The sequence below is a fragment of the Oratosquilla oratoria genome, chromosome 12 (assembly GCF_046742065.1).
Source record: "Oratosquilla oratoria isolate Oo_2021 chromosome 12, ASM4674206v1, whole genome shotgun sequence".
Taxonomy (NCBI): Eukaryota; Metazoa; Arthropoda; class Malacostraca; order Stomatopoda; family Squillidae; genus Oratosquilla; species Oratosquilla oratoria.
In genome coordinates, this window is record NC_134788.1 from 34,592,395 (window position 1) to 34,602,369 (window position 9,975).

Consider the following 9,975-nt stretch of genomic DNA (forward strand, 5'->3'; position numbering starts at 1 on the left):
TCAAACGTGTTTGTCAGACACGTTTGACAAACTTTGTGTGACCGTGTGAACGGTTTGTGAAACCAGGTTTGAAAAACGTTTTGTCAAGGACGCTCGAAAACCAAATACCCCATTCACACTTTCAAATTTGCTTGACAAACGGTTTGTCAAACATGTCTGACAACCAAACATCCCCGTTCACACGGTCAAACCCGGTTTGACAAATGGTTTGTCAAATACATTCGAAAACCAAATACCCCTTTCACACTGTCAAACATGTTTGACAAACGGTTTTTCAGGTTGGTTTGACCATGTGAACGGGGGTGTTTGGTTGTCCAACACGTTTGACTAACCGTTTGTCAAACCGGGTTTGACCATGTGAACGGCTTGTCAAATGTGTTTGACGACCAAACATCCCCGTTCACATGGTCAAACCAGCCTGACTAACCGTTTGTCAAACATGTTTGACAGTGTGAAAGGGGTATTTGGTTTTCGAACGTGTTTGTTGTTTTTTCAATTTGAAATTTTTAAACATGCATAGGTTGCTAATATTTCATTGTTTTATTTTTTTTTTTTCTCAAATTTAAAGATTAGAATGAGTATAGCTTCATTGATCAGTTCATGTAATTTATTCGTTACACGTTAAATGTCAGTTTGGAAAGCTGACATTTATGAAAGTATCATTAAATATTTCTATATTATTGACAATTGAAAGATAATATTATGTCTTTCCACTACACACATACATTGAAATCTTTGTTACATTATATTGCACGGAACTATAATTCTACTGCAACTTATTATAATTTATTAGATTATTTGCTCAGTTGTCACATGGAAAATAGAAATGAATCGTTAGTTTAACCTAGGGACATGATCTATTCATTTAGTGTTTAATATCTATTCTGATAATTTCCGTTATTTCTTTTTCCCTGTATACCTCCTCTTCTAATTCACCAGTCGTCTTATCGATCAGTAATTATCCATTCCGCTTCGACTCAACTTCCCATATCTTATCAAATTTCCCATATTACTTCATTTACTTTCTCCGCGCCTCTCTTCCCACTCCCTTATTACCCAAATGCTTCGTCTAATTCCACAACTTTTTGTCAATCCTTCTCTTCCGTCTTCAATTGACTTTTGCCATTTTCTTAATCCTCCTCCACTTGATCATTTGTAGAAAGTAATTTATACTTTTTATATTCCCCTTCCTATTTGACCATCGCTATCCGTTCACCCGTCCCTTGGAGCAATAAATATTTCTTGTGAATGTCGACATTATAGCAACCTGACCTCTCAGATTTGAATCAAGTCGTCCGATGTTATATAAATGCATATAGGATATGTATACTGGCTCTAGGTCTCTAATGGATATAGTAATTGTTACATCATTTTCTTGTCACATTTCTCTTGTTATACTAGAAAGCAGATTACTTCTTTTATTATATAATTTCCCACAAACCCAAGTTTCCACGAGAAATTATTTTAAATTCTATTGCTCATTCTTCGGTTACTTTTTTTTTTCTAGACAAATATTGGCCATTAAATGTATTTGTATACCTTGCAACCGTTACCTGTATCTGCAAAAAGACTTATATAAGGAGAAAGGGAGAAGGAAAAGACCGGTTAAAGAAGGGAGAGATGTGACAAAAAGGAGCAGCACAGCTCCCTGAGCTCAACTCGGCTGCAGTCACTGACCGATTATACCAGAGGCACAAAAATTATCGTTTTTCAAAGTAACAAATTTTCTTTGAATATTGTAAGAGAACACGTCACCTATGTTCCTTCTGTTATTTTTTTTTATTAACACATGGTGAATTTTAACCATGAATTAGTTTGATAACTGAACCTGTCACCATAATATATATAAGGCTGAAAATTTTATACATTCATTGTATTCTCCTCGCTTGCTTACGTATATATTTCTAGTAAATTATATTTTGCAGACTTGATGCTGACAGATGAATGTTGGAGGGTGTCATTCTTATATTATTATTATTATTTTCTTTAGCAGACCTGGCGACATTTGGCGAGGGCGGGAGGGTGAGAGGAGAGGTCGGATTGCGTGTCGACGTGACGGTAAGCAGGTCAGCCAAGGAACACTTCTTAACCTTCTCCCCCTCCCTTCCACTTTCGCTTTCGATGATGGAAACTTCGAGCATTTATGAGAGTAGGAAAATGTTCGGAGGGAGGAAAATATATATATACATACATTGGTGATACAAAGAACTGTTAATCTGTAAATTGACTACACCATTCGAGTACATGAAAATCATAACATTTTCGGGTCTGAAAAATATAAATATTTTTTTCTGTATATCAGTGCCACAGTGCCAGTACTCAAATATTCATCCAGAAATTTAACTTACATACCTACAATGCGGTTTTGTCTGTGATCTTGCAAACATGTATAACCAGAATTCGATATTTCGTTGTGACTCAAATCTCCCTTTTAGATTGGAAATTATACTCATTCACTAGATATATCGTGTATTCTTTTATTTATATATATAAATTCTCTTCTCGGTCGGGCAGCTCCTTAATCTAACCGGTCTAGGAAGTACATTGACTTTTGTCGTCTGTCCCAACTTGACAAACTGGTTTGGCGCGCGAGATTTTCAACAATCAAGAAGTCGATCTTTAAAAATAGGGAAACATTTACTGTAAGACACGCCATTTATCACACCAGTTGATGTTGTATAGACATCCCAAATTTTTGTGGGTCCTGACAAGGTCAAAGATAGTGCAACAACATATTTAGCTAGATTGAAGTCAAGTCAAGGGAGGGAGCAAATGGAATGTTTACATTGCGTTGTTGTCAGACGTACGATACCCACAGCATCAGGACTTCCAGGTGTGTCCTATTTTAGGATACCCTCTCTATTTACGCCATAATATTAATGTAATACAGGACACTGGGATTGTGTCCGAGTCACTTGAATAGCAAAAGTAATTGTCCAGGGAAAATACATTTTCTAAAGTGTACGTTGCAAAAGGTCTTTTGTGAGGATATTTGTATATAAGTGACGTCATGGTACTTTTAAGGACAGTGATTTACCGCCAAGGAAGGACATATCAGGTTATTTTTGTAATAAGACATTGTATATCATCTACTAAACAGCAATGAAATAAGATATCTATAAATAACTGAGGCAGTATGAAATCAATACAGAATCACGCACGATTTAATAAATATATCATTATGTTTAGCCTTTTGTCCTATTTTATCGCTGACCTATTTCGCCTCGTTTGCCACGCAGGACATCGGTGATCTCGACTTTACCAGATGTTGACATCACGGTCGATTTCCTAGCCGTGTTCTTGTAGACAGTGTTATCAGCGGCGAGCCAGTCGTTGAGGCAGGAAACTGCTTAGTGTCGGAAAATTGGCCAAAGAGGCGCCAAATTATTTGAGCAACTAAATACTGCTACACTGATAACAGCTTCATAGTCCTTGGGCATCCTACCTAGTCGATTGATAATTACTAATGGTAAGTAATTTAGTAAATGCATGTACAGATGTCGAGAGAGAGAGGGAGAGAGAGAGAGATTTACGAAGTTACAAATCAAGCTTGAGTACGATAGTTTTTCCTTCGCTGGCCCTGCCCCGTTGGAGCCGCCTCAACCCACCTACTCCTAGATTTCTAGTAGACTAATACATTAGTGTCAGGTCTGAAGCCGGCATTATAGGTTCAACGGAGCCGGTGCGACAGGATCGCAATATCCCCGTGCATTGAACTTGGCATTTAGTGATGGATTAAATCGGTGGACAGCGTTAAAGGTAAGTAGATTTCTCCTGATGGCAGGACAAGCAAGGCATCCCTATACACTTCGTCTTTATTATCTCAATTTAGTCTTCTGTTTAAAAAACGAAGTCGTCAATAATTTAAAAAAATGTAACAAACAGTTTACGAATATGTATGGTAATCATACGTGGAGGATTTTGTTTAATAATGTGATTTGTACTGTCATTTTTGTGCATCTTGATAAATTTATAGCAGATGCGGATGCTACTCCCACGCATGACGTCACATGACGTCATGTCGCCTCGACATTTATTAGATTCTCCAGTGACGCGTATTATTGAGTTTAAAATTTTGTTATAGCTTATGAAACGGATAATTTTACTCAGCCTCGAAGCAGAGTGGAAATGTTTAATATGATTTAAAAGAAATTTGAGAAATTAACGACAATTATTAAACGTGATAATATTTACAATCAATTTAAGTGTGTAATGAATGTGTATGCGCGCGTCGTTGTATGTGTATGTATGTATATCGACTATATTATTATTATTATTATCATTATTTTTATTTTTATTATTATTGGCCCTGTTCACATTAGCGGGTTGAACCGCGGCGGTTCAGTTACAGTGTAACCCATTGGAGGCGCGGTTTCCGCGCGGTTCAAACCGCTAGTGTGTAAAGAACCTAGCAGGTCCTAGAGGCCATCGGCATATATTTCTGTTGAATGGTAAAATATTTAACATACATTTAAAAAAAAAAATTCAATAAATGAATAAAATAATTTGATAAGTGAGGGAACTCTGCTACTTTATTCTTCTTCCATGATAAACTTTGGTCAACTTCCCCTCCTCCTCCCCCTCTTCTCTTCCTCCTCTTCTTCCTTCTCCCTCCTCTTCTCTTCTTCCTCTTCCTCCTCCCTCTCCCTCTCCCTCCTCCTCTACCTCCCGCTCCCTCCTCTTCCTCCCTCTACCTCCTGCTCCCTCCTCCTCCTCCTCCTCTTCTCTCACTCCCCACCTCTTCCTCCTACTCATCCTTTTCCTTCCTCCTCCTCCTTTTCTTTCCTCCTCCTCTTCCTCCTCCTTTTCTTTCCTCCTCCTGTTCCTCCTCCTCCTTCTCCTCCTCCTCGTCTCAGCCTGATTCCCAAAAGGAAAGTGGTCAGATTTGTCAGCAAATCAAGCGAGAAGAAGCACACACACACACACACACACACACACACACACACACACACACACACACACACACACACACACACACACACACACACACATACATATACCAAAGGCTTTTTTCCCCCTTACAAGGGAGGTAGCCAAAAAACAAAGGCACATAAACCACTCCCACCCATTCCAACCCTATTACACTCCTCTCCCAATTACCACCCGTCACTCCCTCCCTCCCCTGCATCCCGCCCACCGCTCTGGGTCAGAAGCAATGCAGCAAGACACAGCACATCCACAGCAAGGCCGCTTCATTAAATCGGCGACCACCTCATGGAGCACAGCATCATCCATACACAACCATTCTCCATTCACCCCTGTCTTCTGTCCTCTCCCGTCCTTCCTCAACAGACATTCCCCTCTTCCCCCTTTTACCCCAAAAATCCACCTCATCCTCGATCGTCCCCTCATATTCACTCCCCCCACCCCTGCTCTCCTCCTCACCTCCTCATTTCTCACTCTATCTAGCCTCGTAAACCCTATCATACTTCTCAGGCACCTTATCTCAAACACACACACATATATCGAGTAATTCTTCCCTCCTTCCTTCCTTCCCTCCTTCCTTCCCCTTCCTTCCCCTTCCTTTCCCTTCATCATCGTGATAACCGTTTTTCAATCGAAACCGGAAGTGACGTCAGGTCGGTGGAACGAAATCTTTAACGGGTTTTGTAATTGTTCTCTCTATTATTACTGTTATTATTATTATTATTATTATTATTATTATTATTATTATCATTATTATTATTATTTTATGAAGCTTATGATTATTATCATTATTATTACTATTATTATATTATAAAGCTTATAATTATTATTATTATCATTTTCATTATTATTATTACTATTACTGTATTGCCATTATTATTATTACTATGATTATTATAATTACTACTATTGCTATTATTATTATTATTACTATTGCTATTATTATCATTATTATTATTATTGCTATTATTGTCATTATTATTATTATCATTATTATTATTATTATTATTATTATTATTATTACTATTATTATTACTATTATTATTATTATTATGTGGACACCCGTAATTTTACGTATAAATACAACAGACGGCCATGGACATGGAACTCCTTAGTGTAGGCCATAGGGTCTCCTACAAACCCCCCCCCCCCTCGTAGCAGGACTTAGCAAGGTCGCTTCGTCCTTTCCTTCTGAGGGCTCAAGTTAGGATACATGACCACCTGGAGAGGGGCTGGCCGGGGACGGGTCGCCGCCTCTGCCCACCGTACATCAACTTTCATGGCGTTCTACTCCTCTTCCTCCTGCTCATCATCATCTTCCTCTTTCTTCTCTCCTCTTCCTCCTCCTCCTCCTCTAGCTCTTCATCCTTCTCCTCTTCCTCTTCTTCGTTGCCCACGTGGCGTCAGTAATCGGCACTGAGGAGGAGGAGGAGGAGGACAGTGGCCGACGACATAACGCCCTCAGTCCGGTCAGGAGAGAGAGAGAGAGAGAGAGAGAGAGAGAGAGGGAGGAAGGAAGGAAGGGAGAGAGAGAGACAGGAAGGAAGAGAAGGAGAGAGGGGGGAAGAGGAAAGAGAGAAGGAGGGAGGGAGAGAGAGAGAGGGGGAAGAGGAGAGAGAGAGAAGGAGGAAGAGAGAGAGAGAGGGGGGAAGAGGAAAGAGAGAAGGAGGAAGGGAGAGGGAGGGAGAGAGAGAGAGGGGGAACAGGAGAGAGAGAGAAGGAGGAAGAGAGAGAGAGGGGGGGGGGAGAGGGCGGGCGTGGGACCCCAAAGACTCCCAGACCTTGACGCTAATGGATGGGCGCTGTTCGAATCCCGCAACACCCACCGCTGCCGCCTCCACCTGTGTCTCCAGGAGGCGGGTCATCGCGATTGCGTAGCACAACGGGCAAAGGTGGCCCTCTCTCGCTCACTATGGCCTTGGATCACGTGTTAGACCCGTGATCGACAGCTACTTCCCTCCCGAAAGAGAGCTCATATTATATGACCGATCTATGGGTTATAATGCTGTGACCTTACACTCACAAACACACACACACGCACAACTCCCCGTCCACGAGAATTGGAGTAACGACTCGCAGCGCAGCGGTACTGAAATTATTTCAGCCCAGGGCGGGATTCGAACCCGGACGGCCGTAGTGGCGGCCGGGAACTCGACCACTGCGCCACGAGTCGTGTGTGTGTGTGTGTGTGTGCGCGTCCATTGGTGACCCTCTCACCACGCCCGTAAATGATGGACTCGCCGGCTGGAGAACGCGTGCGCACGCACGCACGCACGCACAAGCAGTTCCGGAGGAGAAAGAGGAGGAGGAGGAGGAGAGAGGAAGCTGCAGGAGGAGACGGAGGTGTAGGAGGAAGAGGAGGAGGAGAGGAAGCTGCAGGAGGAAGAGGAGGAGGAGAGGGAGGTGTAGGAGGAAGAGGACGAGGAGAGGAAGCTGCAGGAGGAAGAGGACGAGGAGAGGGAGGTGTAGGAGGAAGAGGACGAGGAGAGGGAGGTGTAGGAGGAAGAGGATGGAGGAGGAGAGGGAGGTGTAGGAGGAAGAGGAGGAGGAAAGAAAACTGTAGGAGGAGGAGAGGAAGCTGTAGGAGGAAGAGGAGGAGAGGGAGGTGTAGGAGGAGGAGAGGGAGGTGTAGGAGGAAGAGGAGGAGGAGAGGGAGATGTAGGAGGAGGAGGAGAGGGAGATGTAGGAGGAGGAGGAGAGGGAGGTGGAGAGGAATAATTTGTGTGTGGAGTGCGGACGGCTGCTGCATGTGGACGCACTCGAATGTGGGAGGGGAGGCGAATGCAATTCCATTGTTAGTGTCCCGAGATTGATTCTCGTCACGTGGGAGAACTGTCCCCATTTAATCTCTCTCTCTCTCTCTCTCTCTCTCTCTCTCTCTCTCTCTCTCTCTCTCTCTCTCTCTCTCTCTCTCTCTCTCTCTCTCTCTCTCTCTCTCTCTCTCTCTCTCTCTCTCTCCCTCTCTCCCAATACATTCCCTCCCCCCCTGGGGGGACCGGGGGGTGGGGGGTGATGGAATAATACTAGAAATCATGTATGTGTGTGTGTATGTCTGTGTGTGTGTGGAAGTGTGTTTGTATGTGTGGATGTGGAAGTATGTATGTTTGTGTGTATGTATATCTGTGTATGTATATGTGTGTGTGTGGAAGTATGTGTGTTTGTGTGTGTATTTTTTTGGGGGGAAGAGGGGCTATATGCTGATTGTATTACCCCCCCCTTCCCCTCCTCCTTCTTCTTCTTCCTCCTCCTCTTCTTCTTCTTCTTCCTCCTCCTCCTCTTCTTCCTCTTCTTGACCACGCCGAGCCAAGTATCGCACTACATGCAGTATCCCGACAAGATAGAGAGAGAGAGAGAGAGAATGACAGCTAATTGGATAGAGAGAGAGAGAGAGAGAAGGAAAGGTAATTGTAGAGAGAGAGAGAGGGAAAACTAATTAGAGAGAGAGAGACATATAAGGAAATCTAATTGGGGAGAGAAAAAGAGAGAGAGAGAGAGAGAAAGAGAGGTAATTTGTCGTCACGACACAATTCGTTGTGTCCTGCCTGTGGGCCAGGCGACGATATCTGTGTCAGCCGCCTCGGAGGAGGAGACGGGGAGGTGACCCTTCTCCGGTAACACAGAAGAAGGACTCGAAAGTTCTGTTTCCACCACCCTCTCTCTCTCCCCACGCGCGCACACACACACACATGTACACACACGCACATGTGATCTGTTTGTTTTTATGCGTGGAATATGTCGACAGTGCTTGGGAGAAAGTGTGTGCGTGTGTGTATATGTGTGTTTACGTGTACGTCTCTGTGTGTACGTGTGTGTGTGTATACGTGTACGTGTGTGTGTATGCGTGTACGTGTCTGTTTGTTCGTGTGTGTGTGCACGTGTGTTGATGTGTACGTGTCTGTGTGTACGGGTGTTTACGTGTACGTGTGTGTATACGTGTACCTGTCTGTGTGTACGTATGTGTGTATACGTGTTTGTGTGTATACGTGTACGTGTGTGTGTATACGTGTACGTGTGTGTGTTTACGTGTCTGTGTGTGTACGTATGTGTATTTACGTGTACGTGTGTGTATTTACCTAGTATTTTACGGGAAGGGAAGCTACGCTCGTAGGGTCCCGTCTTTGCATCTCGCGTTGTTCTACTTTGCTCCTGAATTCGTGTATAGTTTTTATGTGTATGTTGTGTGTGTGTACACGTATGTGTGCGTTTGTCAATTTGTGTGTGTGTGTACCTGTTTATGTGTACGTGTGTATACACATGTTTACTTGTATGTGTACGTTGTGTGTGTGTGTGTGTACACGTGTTTTTACATGTCTGTGTACATTGTGCGTGTGTGTATATGTGTGTTTACGTGTACGTCTCTGTGTGTACGTGTGTGTGTGTATACGTGTAAGTGTCTGTTTGTTCGTGTGTGTGTGCACGTGTGTTGATGTGTACGTGTCTGTGTGTACGGGTGTTTACGTGTACGTGTGTGTATACGTGTACCTGTCTGTGTGTACGTATGTGTGTATACGTGTTTGTGTGTACGTATGTGTGTGTATACGTGTACGTGTGTGTGTATACGTGTACGTGTGTGTGTTTACGTGTCTGTGTGTGTACGTATGTGTATTTACGTGTACGTGTGTGTATTTACCTAGTATTTTACGGGAAGGGAAGCTACGCTCGTAGGGTCCCGTCTTTGCATCTCGCGTTGTTCTACTTTGCTCCTGAATTCGTGTATAGTTTTTATGTGTATGTTGTGTGTGTGTACACGTATGTGTGCGTTTGTCAATTTGTGTGTGTGTGTACCTGTTTATGTGTACGTGTGTATACACATGTTTACTTGTATGTGTACGTTGTGTGTGTGTGTGTGTACACGTGTTTTTACATGTCTGTGTACATTGTGTGTGTGTGTACGTTGTGTGTGTGTCTACACGTGTTTTTTGTGTTTGTGTGCGTGTGTTTATGTGTATATGTGTGTGTGCCTGTGTTTACGTGCACGTGTATGTATACGTTGTGTTTGTATACATGTTTGTCTGCGTGTGTGTATACGTGTGTTTGCATACGTTGTGT

General features: G+C 42.9%; 2 protein-coding genes across 6 annotated transcripts in view; one reads left to right on the forward strand and one right to left on the reverse strand.

Moving 5' to 3' along the window:
• The window catches only part of CDase (neutral ceramidase), a 38,912-nt gene that overhangs the window by 22,726 nt on the left and 6,211 nt on the right, over positions 1-9,975 (reverse strand). The gene's annotated exons all lie outside the window — the stretch shown is intronic.
• Positions 3,312-9,975, forward strand: part of PH4alphaEFB (prolyl 4-hydroxylase subunit alpha-1) — a 52,191-nt gene continuing 45,527 nt past the window's right edge. For 2 of the 4 annotated variants that reach the window (XM_076195076.1, XM_076195074.1), the window contains exon 1: positions 3,565-3,759. The gene's annotated coding sequence lies outside the window, so the exon portion shown is untranslated. Of the gene's footprint in view, positions 3,470-3,564; positions 3,760-9,975 lie in introns of those variants that run through there. The other 2 variants (XM_076195075.1, XM_076195077.1) reach the window with 2 other exon arrangements.